The following is a 20,170-nucleotide window of genomic DNA, read 5'->3' as shown; positions in this document are numbered from 1 at the left end:
TATTACACACCAAACTGCATACTGATGTCCTGCGGGAACAAGTTTCATGAACAAATATGAAAGCTCCCAACATCCCTGGGCCTATTTAACGACATTGCATGTGGAGGTGAAAGATCACTGAGAGGGAGCTTGCACACTCAATGACCCCAGCAACCCTGTTACTAGGCTGACGTCACATGGCATTGTTTCGCTGGTGGATCTTGCAACAAAATTCCTCATCGGGTATTGTGACTTGATTGTAAACCTTTTGGTGCAGGGCCCATTCCACAAGGCGATCGTACTGTAGCGCAACGACAGTCAGAAGTTTCTGTTAAACTATGTGACTTTCGATAACCTTAGCGCTACAACAACTTTATGGAACTGACACCTGAATTCTAAAGGTGGACCATTGTAATGTATTACATTAATATGTGTCAACGTTTGACGTGTATGAAGTATCATTATGTTAAACTCAATTAGATTATGCTGTGGATCATCATGATCATGTAGGTGTCTGCATATTCACACACAACAGTGAAAATCTAATGATGTTAAAAAAAGGCAAGTTATAAATAATTTTATGAAACACGTGAATAGTTGTGGTATTAGACAGGAGCTTGCTGAGTAGTCTATATATACTTGTTAACTGGTGTAAAAAGTTCTGCATGTATGATGTTCCAATGATCCTGACTGGGACTCTTGCACTCAGCAATATTCCAGCTATATGACGGCAGTCTTTAAATAATAACTCTGGACCAGACAATCCAGTGATTGACAACGTGAGCATCGATCCACGCAATTGGGATACGATGACATGCCTCAACCAAGTCAGCGAGCCTGACCACCCGATCCCGTTAGTCGCCTCTTACAACAAGCATAGTTGACTTTTATGGCAAGTATGGGTTGCTGAAGACCTATTCTAACTCGAATCTTCACGTGTATGACCAGCAGCGAGGAGGAGGCATCAAAGCCTGTGTTGACATCTAATGTGTTCTCTGGGAGGGAGGTGGGGGAGGATGTGTGCATGGCGGTCTCAGGTGAGGGCCGTCTCTAACTAATCAATTCTGCCATTGAGCCCTTTCGTGAACTGACCTACATAACGCTACAACACTTCAGCATAGCTATGTGGCTTGTTAATGGCAATAGATAATGGGGGAGGGGAGCATGTCGGTTGCGTGCCCTGTGTCGGACACCAACTACATATGTATGCTGAATAAGTGAAAGAGAGCTTGGGCATAACCAGTGCCAGGAGCCTCCATCTGTGGAAAAGCTAAACCTGGGGAAGGAGGTCAAAGTTGAAATTGCTTCTGTGAATACACATCTACAGTGGCTGGCTGTACGGCTTGACCCCGGTGACTGGCAGTGTAAACATGGCCTCCTCCTTAGCGCCACCACCGCACATAGTATACACACAGTGCAGTATACAGTCACTGCCTAGATGGTCCAGTGCTGCATTGCTCCAAGGGCAGGGCCCAAGTGGGCAGATCGAAGACCTTGTGATTGTTTTCACTGACAGGCTGGACTGAAAGGAAGAGCCATGATGGCAGTGAGCCAGTCTCATTAAAGGACAGCCCTTGGGCCGTAGTGACCCGGCTAGGTACAGAGAGGATATGTCGGTCAGCTTGTGATTGGTCAATACGGCGCAGGCTGATCAATGAACGGTATTGATTCATTTACGATGTGCTGGTGAGACGAGGATCCTTTACAATAGAAACGTATTTGGCGTGTGTGCATGTGAGCGAGAGGGTGTGAGTTCAACAGAGGGAATAAGATGGAGTGTTTTGCCGGCGTAAGGTAAGGCTTAACACATAGTGTGTGTTTTCCTCTTGTATTATTTAACTATTAGATGATTATTAGTGTATTTCAATTAACTTTGTTAACATACTCAATGAATAATTTTTGTAATTTGTTTTCTTTGAGTCTGTACGATTTGTAAGTACTTTATGATTTTTAAAAAGAATTTTATTTAGGAATTATTTTGAATTATAACTTTTACACATGAAATAATGTTTATGTATTAATAATAATATCTGTACATTTTGTAGAATGAATAATGAGTCATTTGTCATGTTGATACTTAAAACTTTTTCAACTTGGTCATATTTTACCATTGATGTAATAGAAGTTGTATGGGAAGATAAATTGACGCAGAAGTTATTGACGGATGTAAAAAAAAGTTAATTAACGAAAAAGAAGTCAATGTAGAAATTCTGTATATCCCTGACGTGAAGCAATGATGATTTCTCGTGGTAAGTAGAGAGGCTCAACCCGTGTGTGGATCTCCTTCCTGGTTCCGATGCTTTGCTGGTAATTAGGTCAAATATTCTTGCTCTGTTACAAGCAGGTTGTGATTACACCTGGAGTCTATACTCAACTCTCTGAGTGATTTCGATTTGTTAAACCACTCATACTATAGGCTGTGCTTTTATACTGGTGTTATGTTAAACATGCGACATGTTACTTTGGTGAACTATTCTCTTTTGAATAATCGGTGATTATAGTTTTGAATAATGAATGTTAACTGACTATTATATTAATGGATGCTACATATTCCTAATGTATCACATTTGTTGATGTTCACATTTGATTGTGATTCAGCTGTTAGATAGGGCACTAATAGTGAGTGAGTATGGTTTTACGCCGCTTTTAGCAATATCCAGCAATATCACGGCGGGGGACACCAAAAATGGGCTTCACACATTGTACCCATGTCGGGAATCGAACCGGGGTCTTCGGCGTGACAAGCGAACGCTTTAACCACTAGGCTACCCGACCGCCCCTAGGGCACTAATAAGAGCATAAATACAAATAAAATACATTAAGATGAATTTGAATGCCAATGTTTCAGTAAAATGATATTTGGGCCTTGATGGGTTTTTTTATTGTTTGCAATGTAAACTGTTTATGGTATACAAGTCACAGCTACGGCAATGTAGATAAGTATTTTATGGCACTGATGCGTTAATTGATTTTTCTCTGTGCTTGATATAGAAGGTTTGTAGGTCAATGGCACATACTGTGCTTGCGTAGCCAGAAGTACATCCTTACTACAAACTGCCATCATAGACATGTAGCATCTGTAGCAATGGGGATGAAATTTGGGAGTCGTAATGGTTTCAGCACAGGGAACAGGTGAGGTGGTAGAGGTATTGCATCATGTGAAGTGTGCTGAAAAGTAGTGTACAGCTCTCAAGGAAGTCGTGGTATTGATTAGGTGAGACTGGGCCGCCTGTATGTAACTAGACGTAGGTGCTGGTGTTTGCAAGGAGGTCGGGCGTGGAGCACTGAATGTTGAACAGCTCGGTAGGGTGGTGGCGGTGGCGGCAGTGGAAGATCAATATATCTATCAATACGAGGGAATGGTCAGAAGATCTGGGTCAAGGTGGAGGCAGCTTGCGGGGAAGGGGATTAATGGGGATTAATGGGGATAAGTCATGGGCGGGACAGGTCGGGGTTGAAAGACTTGGTGGCTGGGGGAGGGGCAGGGGAATGGTTGTTTCTGTCTGGGGTAACGGCAGAGATCTGTTGTGAGTAGTGTAGGGTAGAGTACAGGGCTATGGCAAAGACTTGTTAGGATGTGTTTAGATTTTCAACGTAAGGGTTTAGACAAGGTTAGTGCAGGTGATTAGTGAAAGGATTTGGACTAGGCTAGTGATTCATGGGATTGTGAAGATCTTCTATGATTAGGGAAGATGATTAGTGTAGGGTTGAGGTTTTCATTGGTGCAGGAGTACTGAACAGAAATTCCAGGCTGTGGCATCTAATCAATAACTTTGTAGAGTCAGGATTGTACTTTAAAGAGATTCCATTTACTTTCCCAAATAATGATATGTAATCTGTTGACTCCAACTCTAAATGCCGTTTTTCATTATACTCTGACGAAGCAGTCAAATTGCTGGAATATTGCGCAGCACTGCGTTTAACAAAGAAACAAACAGCATCTATGGCAACTCCATATTAGATTTGTATTCAAAGTTAACGCAAAATGAAGATTCTAAGCTGTAAGTAATGTACAACTTTGCATTGTACTCAAACAGTGTATTAATGTATTATTTGTAATATGTTGATGAGCAAATGAAATCCAGATTGATTGCCTCAAAGGGCTCACATTAACAGGGAAGTCAATAAAATCATTGACATGAAACCACACCCTTTACAGCAGGTCAAAGGGAGATAACTCAATAGAAAACAGTATCCCTGTCCCCCATCACGCACTCTCTCCCCCCTCCCGAACAGTGGTTCCGAGAAAGAGGATGGGCCCTTGATGAAGGCTTTATCTGATGTCATAGGGTAGTGCAGTGCATAGTTGGTGTAGTGAGAAGTAGGGACTGTGTGAAAGGATGTTTATGTCGAGAAGCATGTGGTCAGATGACTCCACTTCTTGCCCAGTCGTGTACAATTTGTAACTAATCGTTTGTGGGTGTGATGCTAATGAAGGGAACAGTTGTTTGCCCCGACTTCTCAGACGTTAATGACTTGCCATGTAAGCTTATTGACTGCTGTCTGCAGCAGTGACTTCTTGCTGGTAAATGAGTGGAACACTATTGATGTAAGTGTTATTTCCCTGTATTCGGTCTTCAGAGAAGGGCGTTTTGTGTGAAAAATGTATTTGGATTATTCAGATATACAATTTGATAGTATGTATTAATAAAGGCAGTATTTTGGTGGGTTCACTGACAGCAAAGACAAAACAATCAGATGTGTATCTGTAGAAGGTCTTATTCATGGGGAGGCCTTTGTAAAAATGCTACTAGTTTCATATTTGGGACAAAAATATGAAATATATAATGCTGTTCTGATTTTGTCTAAGTTGTTTTGATGCGTAAGGACAGAAATGTTATCTGCAGGTTAGAATGATCTCTGAGCCTGTTGTACAGGGCAGTATAGTAACAATGTGTGACCTAGCTAAATGTAATAATGTGATTGGATGGATTGTTGCTCATGCTTTCAACCCCTGCTTTGCCTGGCCCAGAACTGATTATCTTCTGGAGGAACGGGTGGCCCAGTCGTCTAAGGCGCCGCGATTCGCTGGGCAGAGTTGTGTCCCTTAGGCACACCAGAAACCTATGATTGTGGGTTCGAATCCATGTTCGCCCCGATTATGTTTCTAGGTTTGTCATCACCATACCCGTACTCGTGGGTTTCACCGAAGTGGTAAACGTCTAAGACCTGCATCACTTCAGGCTTTCCTCCCACATTAAGCTGACACGCCGTGATATCATTGGAATACTGTTAAAAGCGGCGTTAAACCTGAATAACGAACGAACGATTATCTTCTTGAAGCTGCTATTGAGCTGCTAGGTGATTGTAACTCCCATGCTGTAACGATAGTAATAGTGTGACAATAGCTTTGTGGAACAGTCCCTGGTATTTAGCAGCCTATTTTCTTGTGTGGAAATAATAGCCTTGTATCAGCTAGTGCAGCAGACATCTGAAACTAATGGTTGATGGAAAGCTGTCACAGTACTTTCAGTTGCTGGTTATTGGAGCGATGTAGTGAATCATGTTCTATAACATTCATCAGCTATTTGCCTGGTGTACAGTTTGAATTTGATCCAATGCTGTTCTTTACTGTTTGCAAAATGTTTCATATGATTGGTCAATTAGTCCTTAGCAATATTCCAGCTATTTGAAGGGGCACAGTTGGCCCAGACGTCCAAGGCGCCTTAATTCGCTGTTCAGAATGCGTCCATTAGGCACACAGCAAACCTGTAATGGTGGGTTCGAATCCCTAAATGCTCCGATTATGTTTCTTGGTTTGTCAGCACTATTCCCTTGCTCTTGGGGTTCACTAAAGTGCTTGGGGTTCATTAAAGTTGGGGAGCATGAGTGACCCAGTCGTCAAAGGCGCCGCAATTTGCTGTGCAGAGTTACGTCCCTTGGGCATACCAGAAACCTATGATTGTGGGTTCGAATCCCGGTTCCCCTCGATTATGTTTCTAGGTTTGTCAGCACTATACCCGTGCTCGTGGGTTTCACCGAAGGGGTAAACGTCTGAGACCTGCACTGCTCCGGACTTTCCTCCCACATTAAGCTGACATGCCATGATATAACTGGAATAATGTTAAAAGCAGCAAGAAACCCAAATCACTCACTCACCAAAGTGGTAAATTTCTGAGACCTCCAGCTATATGATGACTGAATGTTAATAACAGAATCTGGACCAGACAATCCAGTGATTGAAATTCTAACCATTGATCCATGCTGTCGGAGTGTGATGACATTGAATCAACCAAGTCACTGAACTTGACCATGCAATCCATAGGGCCAAACTAACCCAATATCTCCTCAACTGGATGACAACATTTAAGGTAGAATTTCATAAAATAATGAACGCCTAATAGATAACAAGACATATTTCAGCAGCATGTCTCGCATTTCAGTTGTTGGTCGTTGAGATAGCGCAGTGGTCAGTGTATTTGAGCATCAGACCTTTGAGTTGAACAAGGCGACCAAGGCGACCAAGGCGACCAAATGGTTTGAATTGTCAGGCTTATTGTGCATGTGTGTCGCCTTACCCTAGGGCTTGGAAAGTGGATCGTAATATAAATTAGCAGCTGTGGTATGGCTGGAATATTGTTTCTGCAGCGTGAAACATCAAAATTATAAACTCAAATGTGGTATCATGCTCACTTACTGCCCTGAATTCAGTATTGTGTGTGTATGTGTATGGATAGTATGCTGCCAGGTGCTGTGTGGACGTTCATGGTTCTCAGTGAAGCTTGTATGTATTGATCCAAGATATTGTCTAAGGCTGGCTGCTGTTACTTGGTGTCTCCTATTCCTACTTCCTTATAGCGGATTCTCATCACAAGAGTACTCGTTAACTGGGGCAGGTGAGAAACATACCTGTATTGATTTTTGGTGCCAAATATGACTATGGTGTGTAATCAAAATTGAACTAATCCTGGATTCCGGCTACTCTTGAATTGTTTTATGACATCTAATACTTCCTGCTTTCGTAATGACTCCTTTTAATTATTGATGTTTTGGGCCATATTTGATATATCAGTGCGTGTGGTGAAGATGACATACCAATTGGTTTGCTGTTATTGTATATCATGAGTGCTTAATTCATTTATCTGTCAGCCAGTTGCTCTGACAATGATGATTCTGCTGCTATTTACAAAGAACAATATGTCTATGAAATGTAGGTTCTGGATCTGTATGTCTTCAAAGAAGAGAAAGAGACGTGAGCTTACAAATCATTCGTTCTTGTGGTAACTGGTTAATGATATTACCAATTTAGACTGGGCTACAGTGATGGAAGCCCTTTATATGGAGAAATGAATAATTTTAATCACTGATCAAGTAAGAGCTTTAGTTACTGATATGTATAATCCGAGTTTGTATGAAATGGCTTATGTCATTGATGGCTATGAGGGACGTTAATAAGTTGGTCTTGATGACACTTACTAGAAACATTATGTTGCTTTTCAGAAGCTGTTATATCTTTGAAGACAGTTTATATAAGAACATGTTTGTTGTGTAATGCTGCACTCAGAAATATTCGGCAAGCTGTAATTAATCGAGTCTGGACCAGACAATCCAGTGATTGAGCATCAATCCAGGCAATTGGGATACGATTACATGCATCAACAAAGTCAGTGAGCCTGACCATCCAATTCCATTAGTCACTTTTTACAGCAAGCATGGGTTCCTGAAGACCTATTCTACCCCGAATCTTGACCAGTCGAGTTTATATGAAGATAATTGTTCTTTCAATATGTTGGCACATGTGCTTTTCCCTTTATCTAGCATTTCTGAATTTCAATGTCTTTATTTTTTCAATACAATGCAAAGAACAAACTCCAGTAAGTTTATTGCAGCGTTCATTAATTTCACATTGTATATTTTTTCAGGATGTTTCGATATAGGTGATTGTAACTTCATCCAGCACTAATGAATTTCAAATATATTTCATACCAGATTTATAGGTTATTATAAAATAAGTACACTTTTGGACACAACTAGTTCCGCAAGATTTTCAGTGTCTTGCACTACCTACCTTGATCCCTAAGTGTTGTGACTATAGCAGTCAGCATTCTAGGGTGGCACGGGGGCCCAGCCATCTGAGGAGCTGCACTTCACTGCGCACAAGATTTCCAGCAACGCCAGATTGGTCACATGAGGAACCACCTCAGAGGTGCCCTTGCGGAATTCACAGCTATCTAGTTCAAGTTCAAGCGCTGTCTCCTCCGTCAACCATGTTTACCAATTGACATTTAAAAGGTAGCATCATTATGATGTATTTGGTAGCGCTTAATTCAGTGTTGGCCAGAAACTAGCAAAATAACTAAGGTCACGGAACTACAGGCACTACTGCACTCTTTTAGGTTTGACGATCAGAAGGCCTAATTCCGTGCCCCGCTTTGCATTAGTATGTGGCACTTAGAGGATTGTACGGGCCCCTACAAGCCATCTTCCCGAGGCAAGAGCGTTAACTGACTTTAAAAGTCCAGTTTCCTCCCTTGCCGAACTAGGCTGGAACAACGAGTTGGCGATGCACATGCTTTGCAAATCCTGCAATCGACCGAACTCTGCATGACAGTTTACGAACCGGATTTCGATTTCGGTGCGTGGTTTTGATTGGACTGTGCATAGACTCGTTAGTCCAGCCAAAAAGGAACTCCATAATCCCAGCCTAGTTCGGCAAGGGAGGAAACTGGACTTTTATATTCAGTTAACTCTCTTGCCTCGGGAAGATGCCTACAAGCCCCTCAATACGTCATCCTTTTTCAACCTCACCAAGAAGACAATTTTTCTCTTGGATAAGCCACAGCTGCGCTGGTAAGTGAGCTACGTGCACTTGACATCACCCGTGTCCGTTTTGAGTATGGTACACAGGAGCAGTTTACCTTGGGCTGTGCAGGGATTTCATTGTGAAGAATCAGCTACCAGGCCAATCCGATTGGTCCTTCACCATTCCACCAATCTCTATGGGGGTTGAAGATGAGGGTGAAATCCTCTTGTGCCCTGTAAGCGCACTATGAGTTTTTATCCTGGGAGGCACAAGTAAACGGTTGTTCTTTCCCATATCCTGTACGGCCTCAACCGAAGTTAGTCGCAACACCTTATCACAATGGTTATGTGCAGTTATAATGCAGGCTTACGAGATTGCTAACCTTGATCCTCCAAGAACGAATACTCCTCACGAAATCAGAGCGGCCGCCTCAACCATTGCTCTACATAACAACTGTTCTATTAGAGCAATCATGGAAGGATGTTTCTGGAGGTCTGACACAGTCTTCGCCAGCCATTATCTTCACCATGTGGCACTTGAAGACGACAAAGGGCTTCGTAGTTTTGGCTCTCGGGTAGTAGCCCAGCAGGTAGCCAACCCCTGACGCAAATAATGAACTCTTCTGTTCGGAGCCAGTCTTAGAGACTCTTGCAGTGTATACTTGACACGCCCGTTTGGGGGATTTTTCAAGCTTTTTAGCTTTGGTGGGGTAACACAGTTTGTTAGATTTGAGCTTGTGCTAATTTCTCTTTACTGTTTGTTACTCGGACTTACCCTAAATTCTCATGCCCCTCTGAAGGATAAGATTGAACTTACGAGGCCTCAAAGTTGCGACTAAAACGGTTGCCAATTCGACCTAAATTTCAATTTGTCTACTGTCTAAAATTCAGAGGTAGCCAAATGACTACCTTGAAAAATATCTTGTGGCGACTAAATTCTATTGCTTCACATTTGAAAACACAAAAATAAATAAGAGCTAATAGTGGAAAACATGTCTGCTAACGAGGGTAGCCTAGTGGTTAAAGCGTTCGCTCGTCATGCCGAAGACCTGGGCTCGATTAACCAACATGGGTACAATGTGCGAAGCCCATTTCTGGTGTTCCCCGCCGTGATATTGCTGGTTTTAGCTAGAGGGCATTATGAATGTTATGCTTAGTAGCCAACCAGGAAGTACTAGAGATCTGTGTAAAGTCATTGTTGAACAGTTTGTGTTATTATTCACATGACACCAATGTAACTTGTAAATGTAATGTATGGTATGTGTCGTGATGCAGGGGTTGCAGATCGATGTACTGTAATGTGGGCTTTGTATCATGATATAATACTCTATTGCCGTATTGAGGGGCTGTCGGGTAGCCTAGTTAAAGCGTTCGCTCATCACGCTGAATACCCGGGTTCGATTCCCGACATGGGTACAATGTGTGAAGCCCATTTCTCGTGTCCTCGCCGTGATATTGCTGGAATATTTCTAAAAGCGGCGTAAAACCATACTTACTCACTCACTCACACACTCACTATTGCCGTATTGTGACATCACGACTGTTAAGAGAGGTCTGTACTGACAATATGTCTTGATTTGAGCTACTCACACAGTCAAACATTCCCATAGCCTCAGAGCAAAATGTAGGGTGACTTGTGTACTTTGTTCTTGAGAAGTTCATTCTATAATTAACGCAATTAGCATCCCTTCCCTTATTACTGATTATTTCCTTGATGTTAAGTAGATTAGTTGTAACAGGAATAGGGGATGTAAGTGGCATAGTGGTAAGACTTTTCCTTGTCAAGGATTTTACAAACTCACTCACCCACCCACCCACCCACTCACTCACTCACTCACTCACTCACTCACCCACCCACTCACTCACTCACTCACTCACTCACTCACTCACTCACTCACTCACTCACTCACTCACTCAAAACAAACACTCACTCACTCACTCACTCACCTAAAACCGACCTCACTCATCAGACACCCATCTAACCTCACTAAACTCACTCACTCCGACCCCCTTCACTCACCAAACACCACCCTAAATCCCACCCACCCACCCACTCACTCACTCACTCACTAAAAACAAACACTCACTCACTCACTCACTCACTCACTCACTCACTCACTCACCTAAAACCGACCTCACTCATCAGACACCCATCTAACCTCACTAAACTCACTCACTCCGACCCCCTTCACTCACCAAACACCCACCTCTATCCTTGCCACCCTAGCTCACTCAGAATAATAAAAAAATATATGCAGTCATCTTCCATGAACGCCCGTTTAGATATGCATCAACTCAAGAAACTTTGAAAGATGACATTCATTTGAACTTTGTACAACAAGCTTTTGTACGTTGTTGGAGTTTGGGAATTGCAGATATATTCACGTCAAAACGAAAACCACCGGTAAACTCTCTGCAAGTGCAACAGTTGAAGACCTCAAAACGGAACAGTAACAGATATCTTTATTTTCAGTATTATTTTGATCTGGACTTTTGGCTGAAAAATCTGTAATCCAAAAAATAAAAAAAAAGCCTGGCCTAATGATGTCAATCATTGAATTGTCATGTCCAGACTCAATTTTTTACAGACAGTTGTCATATAGCTGGAATATTGTTAAACAACAAGCCAATAAACAAAATCTTCCATTAACATGATTAATCTGACTAACAGGAAACTTTCTGTTTTGCCTGAACAATTATGTTTACTTTTCACTTATGATATTAACTAGCACCATGTCTCATTGCCCCAAGCATACTGACATACAAGTAACGCTGTGTTGTTTTTAGCACCAACCTAAACTAGCATCCACCCCCTGTTTATCTACACTGTTGTGAAGCGTTCAATGAAAACAACGCGCTACAAACACACTCATTTGTAGGATGTAGTAAACAAGACCATTTGGAGATGTTCCCTCCACTGGATGACGTAGTACGGCCAGCTTGCTCTAGTATTGATCTGGGAATCGTAAGGCCACGCGCTGATGCTGCTTTGTAAGTCACAATTTACGTCAATGGTCTGGAGATCTTGTAAATACAAGGAGAAGGGTAAATGGCAGGGGTGGTCATTTGACATGGCCGTGTCTTCAGATAAACAGTTTGTGATGTTATGAAATACCTCTCGGTTTGTGACTGATTTTGTTGTTTTAGGAGATCTGATTTCGCTGTTGTTTTGGATTGACGATCGTAGGTCCCGTAGTGCATTCACCCCTTCGTATCTACAAACAATCAAAATCTGCCACAGATGGAAAATTGGGTTAAGTAAAAAATCAATAGTTATCGTGTAATGAGGTCGTTGACTTTGGGGAGGAGGGATAGCTGTGTTGTTCAGGAAAATAGTGTACTCCTTTGCACAAAATAATGAACTGATTTATCTGGTTTTGTAAAATGGTATGTCAAATATTTTTATAGGTAGTTTAAAAACCATAGGTTTATGGGCTTTTGGGTTGTGTGTATTTTGTAGTTGGAGTGTGTATTGGGAATGTGTATTGATCAGGATACCGCTATTGACGCCTTGAAACGAACTTTAGTTGACAGAGAATGGGTACATATATCATAAATGACAAACTTTGACTCGTTAAAAGTCATATTTGTTTTTGTTTGACGATTCTATGTCAACATGAAATTCTCGCGATCATGCGATCACGTGCGCATGAGCCTTGACGGTGACTGGTCAGACTGGTTCCATGTAAAAAATAATACCCGGGAATAGCGATCAGCTGCTTCGCTTGGGGTTATTATTATTTTAAATATGTTTAGTAAAGGCTACATATAATTAAGAAAATAATGGAATATATTATTCCTGATAAATAAAATAGTTTCAGATACGATTGTTGCCGATCCTTGCATTAAAAATCCTATAAAGTTATATCATTGGGTGTGTCTTGACCGAATCACCGGTCGATTCCAAGAAAACGTGTGTACAGCTGATTGCTGTTTCCGGCTTACTTTACGAGAAAATACACAAGGTAATCTTAATCCCTAGATATAAAACAATGCCTAGCAGAACAATAAATACTATTTAAATGGTAAATAAACATGTGATTTTTTATCTCAAATTTCGAATTTGTACTGACGAAGTTTCTCATCATCCGTTCGTTTGCCGGACTTCGCTAAAAGGGTACGGTGTAATTTTTTTCTGCGCATAATATTCAAATTTCTGACAAAATGTTTCAGAATAAACGGCCTGGAATTCATTCATATCACAATACCAAATTTTACAATGACTTTTGTGAAAAACAGTTGAGGATATATTCGCTAGTGCCACATTGAATGTTACTAATGTTTGTGATGTTCTTTTATTACTTGCCTTTGAAGAGGTCACCCGTTTAATAAACATACAGCTGTATTGCACATTGTGTAATACCAAAACGCCTATGCTTTTGTACTCTCGGAACACGTTTCACAAACAAATATTGAAAGCTCTCAGCATCCCTTGGCTTATTCAACAACAGTGCATGTGGAGATGATAGATCACTGAGAAGAGCTTATGCACACTCAATGACCCCAGCAACCTTGTTACTAGGCTGACGTCACTTGGCATTGTTTCGCTGATGGATCTTGCAACAAAATTCCACAAATTACATAATCGGGTATTGTGACGTGATTGTGAACTTTGAGGTGAAAGGCCCTGTTCCACAAGGCAATTGTAGCACAACGACACAACACAACGTCGTTAGTTAAAGTATGTGAGTTGCGATAACCTTAGCGCTACGATAATTTTGTGGAACGGACGCCTGAATTCTAAAGGTGGACCGTTTTATGGTATTGGATTCATACGTTTCAACTTTTGACGTGTTTGAAGTATTATTCTGTTAAACTCAATTGGACTATGCCGTGGATCGTGTAGGTGTCAGCCTATTCACACTCAAATGGCAAGTAATAAGTAAATACTAAACTTGATCCCGTGTAAAACCAATTTTATGAAACTTGTGAATAGGTGTGGTATTACACGGGAGCTCGTTTAATATTCTGTACATGTATTTGTATATATATTAACTTTATATATTATTAAGTTGAGACCTTATGCTGATGTAACCCAAATTATCTTTGGGATCATAAAGTTGGTATCTTGTTTTAAAAGTGTCTGTAGTCGAGAATAGAAATATTTGTAGTAGGCTGTACCATCTCATGAGAATGGATAGGACTCATTATGAGTGAGTGAATGTTGTTGAAAGCCACAATCTACAATATTCTAAGTTGTATCACAGTGGCTTGTAAGTAATTGAATCTGAACCAGCCAAAATAGGGGTTGATTGCATAGCTTGAGTACATAAAAATAAAAATTAGTATGTGTTGCTCAAAATTAGCATGAAGGTCAAGGAATCCTTGTAATAACCATTATGTTAAAACTTAAGGGTTTCATTGAGTGACGGAGAAGTGTTTAACACTGCTTTAAACATTATTCCAGTTATATCACAGGGTTTCAGCTTGATGTGGGATGAAAGCCTGAAGTGATGCAGGTCTCAATGTTTACCACTTTGATGAAACCTTACAATGAGCACAGGCATGGTGCTAACAAACCAAGAAACATAATCGGAGGGAACTAGGATTCAAACCCACGATCATAGGTTTCTGGCATGCCCAAGGGAAGTAACTCTGCTAAGCAAATTTGGGCGCTTTAGATGACCTGTGCCCCCTCGCTTCAATGCACAAAGATCAGAGTCATCAGGATAACATTACACGAAGCTATCCACGTTATAATATAATGTCTCGAGGCTCGCATTTCGGTACATGTACACTAACCGATGGTTCCATTCTCATGGTTCTTGCGATCTCTAATTACCGTATCCGACATAATAAGCGCCCTGCTCTAATAAGCGCCCACGGTGATATTTGCTAATATATTGACTACTGAACAATCCCAATCAGCACCCCTTCCGATTGATCAATGTACACAAGACTTATTTATTCGTGTATAATACGCACTCATGTGTTATATCATCCTTAATTATGAGCAATTAAATTCTTGAAAAATATATCTGTCATATGTAAGCATTTCAGGCTGTTAGCATAAAACACGAAATTTACGATCTTTCAACTGAAAATAATATGTTAATAAGAGCCCCCTATATCTACCTGGGCGCTTATTCCGTTGAATATGGTACCTACTCTTGATTTTCATTAACAGGTTACTGACCAATCAAACATCGAGATAAGGTAGAGGAAAATGGAAAGTCGTTTTGGCTAGGAGTTAAAACTACAGGTGGCCTCTTGAATCACTCATAGTGATGTAGACATAGAATTTATGTCTAACATTTTGTATTGTACAAGAGGGTCTATATTATTATTAAAATAAATATTTGTATGTTGAATGTATTTCTTTAACCAGCTGCTTTTCAGTTGGGTTGGGAGGCCCGTGAAACAAAAATTAAAAATATGTGGCCTGAGCATTCTGCTTTTGTCTAGCAAAGTGGCATCACATCTTCTCATAGCATTTCTCTGGTTTCCTTAGAATGTCATCAAAGTCTTCCTCCAGTAGTGGTGGCAGGCCCGTGAAACAAAAACTAAAATATGTGGCCTGAGCATTCTGCTTTTGTCTAGCAAAGTGGCGTCACATCTTCTCATAGCATTTCTCTGGTTTCTTTAGAATGTCATCAAAGTCTTCCGATTTCACTTGAATAATTTTTCAGATACCTGTGTATCACAGGAAACACTTGGCATTTGTTGGTATTCCATAATGTGCACTTTAAGTGTCTTCAGGCTGTCTAATTCCATAAATGGCAATACATCGACTTAAGCTTCACAGTGACCCTCCGCACCCATAGAAAAATGTTCATTAAACCTTGAACTAGGATGTTGTAAGTAACGATCATCGATGCTGATTGGTCGACACACTGGCCTTTTATGCTCAGTGCAGATACACGCCATAGAAGGAAGTGCATGATATTGATTGTCCCACTTTCCCTGGTCATACAACTGCCGAGTTGGACAGACCTAACTGCCCTATTCAACCACAAGGGCTAACAACACATAACTTGTAGTGCTTCTTTGTAGATCCCCGCCCAACGATTCCTCACCGATGTTTTGTTAATTGAAAGGACCTTCTTTCATATGTGTTTTTAACGTATCTAACATTGATGATATGTTCAGTTTCCGTATATATTGATCGTAGGCTTATTGTAATTGGATTGCTGTTTGCGAACGTGATGTTGGAATGTGGGTTTGTTTTGAACGGGGAGTAGGATGGCATTTTTGTTTTGATCATTAGTCATGTCAGTAATGGGAGATACATGTTTGTTAGGCTTAGGTTTCCATTGCTGTATACTTGCCATTGTCCTTGTGGGTGTAGGTGAGAAGACGGTAGGTTTATGGGGATTGGGTTGAAGCTAGGTAGACATTAGATGGAGTACTTTTATGTTCAGACTGCTTTTGTGTGATGGAGCATAAGATGTTATAAGATGGTACTTGTTGTTTCCCTTCCTGGCTCTTGCCAGAAGGGAGAGACAACAAGGACTGGCTGGCTCGGAATCAGTATAATGTGTCTGAGTGGGTATCCCTGTTAAACTGTGGCCTGGCATCTTGTGGGCCAGCATTTTGATCAGAGCTCCAGATAAGCTGCGTATCTGCGTGAAATACGCATCAGAAATGCAGAAATACACAGTAAAATATAATCCAAGCGTATCAAATATGCAACGAACATTACAGATACGCTACAAAAATAAAACTTGTGAAGTATCATATTGTGAAGTAACCCTGCGTATTCGATTAGCAAATCAGCAACTTATTTTGAAATTATAAAGGGGCATTCCGTCAACCTTGCCAAACTCCACGATGACAGTTACATCATGATCATTTGCCATCACACTTTCTTGTGGAAGTATCGTGGTATTTTTGAGTCCTATAAAGCTCTCGAACCCACATGACACCAGTTTGCAGGGACAAGATGAATAGTGTTTTTAAATATTTAACTTAAATACCCACATGTGTAAAAACTAGTGGGTAACAGAAATTTGAATACGCAGGTAGAATTACTGATACCCAATGATTTTAAAATGTATGGGTAAAATACCCACAACACCAAAAGCTTATCTGGAGCTCTGTTAATATATAAAATGTCCACACCAGAGAGGAACCAGTCCGTTTTATTCTGCTGGAACAGATCCATTCGGCGAAGAGGCAAAATAGTGGTGAATATAAATGAAACAAAACAGGCATTTGCAGCTGTAGTCCACTGGTCCTTTTATTGATAACATAAAGTAAAACTCTTAAAAAACGGCAAATTTCTACTTGTCCTTTTAATACCTTAACTATTGGGCGCTTTGGCAAGGACGACAGGACAAGTGCCAATTTCTTATGCTGCATTTGTCTTAACTCAGCAGCAAACTCTCTCATCCATGCACATCGCTGTATAAGTGAAATAATCTTGAACACAACATTAAACCCCATTTCACCTCACCCCATCTATGCTCATCATATTGTGGACCGCCTCTGTGGTCTAGTGGTAAGGCGTCCGCGGGAGAGCGGAAGGTCCTGGGTTTGATCCCCGTCCGTGTCATACCAAAAGACATTAAAAGATGGTACTTGATGTTACCCTGTCTGGTGTTCAGCATTAAGGGACTAAAACAAGGACTGGTCGGTTTGGAGTCGGTATACTGTGTCTGAGTGGGGTATTCATATTAAACTTCAGCTTGGTATTTCAGTGTGCCAGCACTATAAATTGGAATCAGTCCGGACTAGTACAAGCAGCCACACACACAAACACATGCACATTACAAAATAACTGCAATAATCTTGGACGCGATGTTAAACCACATTTCTCCTCACCTTGTCATACAATTTCACCAAGGTATTGACTTTATTTTTATCCTTGTTTTGCAACATACAAAGACCAAGGTCTTGCAGCTTGCCTACAAGACACTTTATGTGGAGAAAGAAATGGCAAGATGAAACCATTTAGTGGAAAACTCAGTTTCTTTTATATTTGCAATTTTTCTGACCTTCATGTTGTCAGTGTTGGAAAGCTGAATGGCTTAAGTTCAGAGATGTGACTTCAGTGATACAGGTATATTCCAGGAATTACCTTCACCATTTCTATCAGTTGTTGTGTTATTGGTCTTCTGTAATTAATAAGGTGCAGTTGAGAACTGTTTGTTTGTTTGTTGTTTAACGTTGCACTCAGCAATGTTCCAGCTATATGAAGGCGGTCTGTAAATAATTGAGTCTGGACACAATTTCAACTCATGGAGTATCATTATAAGTTAGTGAAAGCTCCTTTGGGGCTGATGTCAGCGATATTCCAGCAGCCTGTATATAGTCCTGTCTGGACTATGCATTAGGGCTGGGACGATACACCAACTGTGCAATCCGATACGTATCACGATACCTTGTTCACGATCTGATACGTATCACCATACCTTGTTCAATCTGATATGTATCACGATACTTGCATGTGCCCTTATCTGTGGTGCTTAAGTCATCTTTTTCATTGACAGTATTGCCAAATACATGGCACACTGATGATTTACAGTTGGCAGTGTCAAGAATGGCACAATGGATGAAAATATATATTTTTTCAATACCAATTTTCACTACTAATTATTGTTTTGTGTAACAGCCGCAAAAAGTAAAGAAGTAAACATTTAAGGTATTAATCAATATTTTTTCCTTCATGTGCGACTGTGATCGATACTTGGATCGGGAAGTAAAATATTGCGATCCTCCCATGCATCCGTGTATTGTCCCACCACTACTCAAATCATGAGCAGTGATCCATACTGCCAGAGCTTGAAAACACAATCAGGCATGTCTTAACAGAACAATACCTACCCACAACAGAAACATTCCATTAATAGATGCCATTGCATCCAGAATCGACAAGTTGTATGTATAAGATATCCGCAACACTACAAAAGCACCACCTTTATTATCTCCATCAAGAACTACCCTTTATTGTTTGTTTTCAATATAGGGATATCATTAAATTATATGCTGCTGGGAATGTAGAATTCTCGACGTTGATTGGCTAATTAGAAAGTTCTACTGAAGTGACCTCATATTGATATTCATGCATAGAGATTGTCTTGTGATGTTAGACATTGCTTGCCTCTTGTGTTATGAAGGTTTTTGTTGAAGCCTTTTGTTTCCCATATTGCTTAAAGCGGCGTAAAACCATACTCACTCACTCACTAGACGATCAAGGGTGGTGAAACTATTTCCCCCGGTGAAATAGATCTGTTAGATTAGTTGTAACTGATTAGGTAATTAAGTTAATATTTTGTTCGACATAAAGCATAAGGTCAAGAAGTCCTTGTCGTCATGACCCTTGTTGGCGACTAACAGGATCTGGAGGTCAGGCTCACTGACTTGGTTAATGCATGTCATAGTATCCCAGTTGCATGGATCGATGCTCATGATGTCAATCACTGGATTGTCTAGTCCTGATAGCCGTCATATAGCTGTCATATTGCTTATTTATAACATAATAAACAAACAAACAAACAAACAAACATAACCGTTGTCCTTTGGTAGTCCTTAGTTTCAGACACTAAACATGCTAAAGGTGCTAACAATAAGGATCTCTGGCGCCCTGTCATTTCAAACACTAAGTACCAAAAAGCTGGAATATGTTTCATGCTCATCAAAATGAACTTCTAACCAGGTGAGCTACAATACCATAGGTCTCTATTTCAGTGTCAGCTCTAATAGAAATAACTCTAAAAAAGTTGCCTATTATCACTCGGAATCTTCATATTTGTCATAAAATCTCTGTATTTGTTAACATGTGATACCCCCTCATTTCTATACTTGTATACGCAAGGCCTTAACGTCATGAAACAGGCTTACCAAATATGGCAACAATTCAGGTGTTTTTATTCCACTATATTTTTCCATTCACAACAAATCCCCACTGTTCAGCAACAAATTGTTTCCTATAAAACACAACTAATGCCCCAGGTCAAGCCAACAGTCAGATGTTGGCTTCCGACCGTTGAGAGGTGCAGTGTTATCGGTGTCGCTCATGGCCAACCGTCGAGCACCAGGAGTTATGTAAGACCCTTTTATGAATGCTTCTTTGAACTTGACAGATTTCTGCACTATCCTCTGTTAAAAACCTTACCCTCAGGCCCTTACTATGGTCCTTTGGTCTGAATCCTTGTACCAGACAGACATCAGGCAGTGAGTATGGGATTTTTTGCCACTGTTGCTATTATTCCAGAAATATCACTGCTGAGGATAGCAGAAATGGGCATCACATGTGGGGAATCCAAACCGGGCTTTTGGCATGATGAGTGAACATTTTAACCTCTGGGCTACTCCAACTGCTTGTTTGTTTGTTTGTTTGTTTGTTTGTTTGTTGTTTAGCTCCACACTCAGCAATATTCCAGCTATATGAGGGCGGTCTGTAAATAATCAGATCTGGACCAGACAATCCAATGATTGACACCATGAGCATCGATCTACATAATTGGGATATAATGACATGCATTAACCAAGTCAGTGAGCCTGACCA

The 20,170-nt window shown here is 40.7% G+C and overlaps 1 protein-coding gene across 5 annotated transcripts in view; it reads left to right on the top strand.

The window, feature by feature from the left end:
• LOC139465772 (zinc finger protein 263-like) overlaps positions 1-20,170 on the top strand; it is a 94,204-nt gene that overhangs the window by 58,989 nt on the left and 15,045 nt on the right. Inside the window, exon 1 of one of the 5 annotated variants that reach the window (XM_071247664.1) lies at positions 1,395-1,773. The exons of 3 other annotated variants lie outside the window; for them this stretch is intronic. The gene's annotated coding sequence lies outside the window, so the exon portion shown is untranslated. Of the gene's footprint in view, positions 1-1,394; positions 1,774-4,411; positions 4,529-20,170 lie in introns of those variants that run through there. One more of the 5 variants, XM_071247666.1, reaches the window with a different exon arrangement.

The sequence above is a fragment of the Haliotis cracherodii genome, unplaced genomic scaffold (assembly GCF_022045235.1).
Source record: "Haliotis cracherodii isolate W230 unplaced genomic scaffold, xgHalCrac1.p SCAF_18, whole genome shotgun sequence".
Taxonomy (NCBI): Eukaryota; Metazoa; Mollusca; class Gastropoda; order Lepetellida; family Haliotidae; genus Haliotis; species Haliotis cracherodii.
Note: the sequence above shows the minus strand (reverse complement) of the source record. Positions and strands in the feature narration are given on the sequence as shown.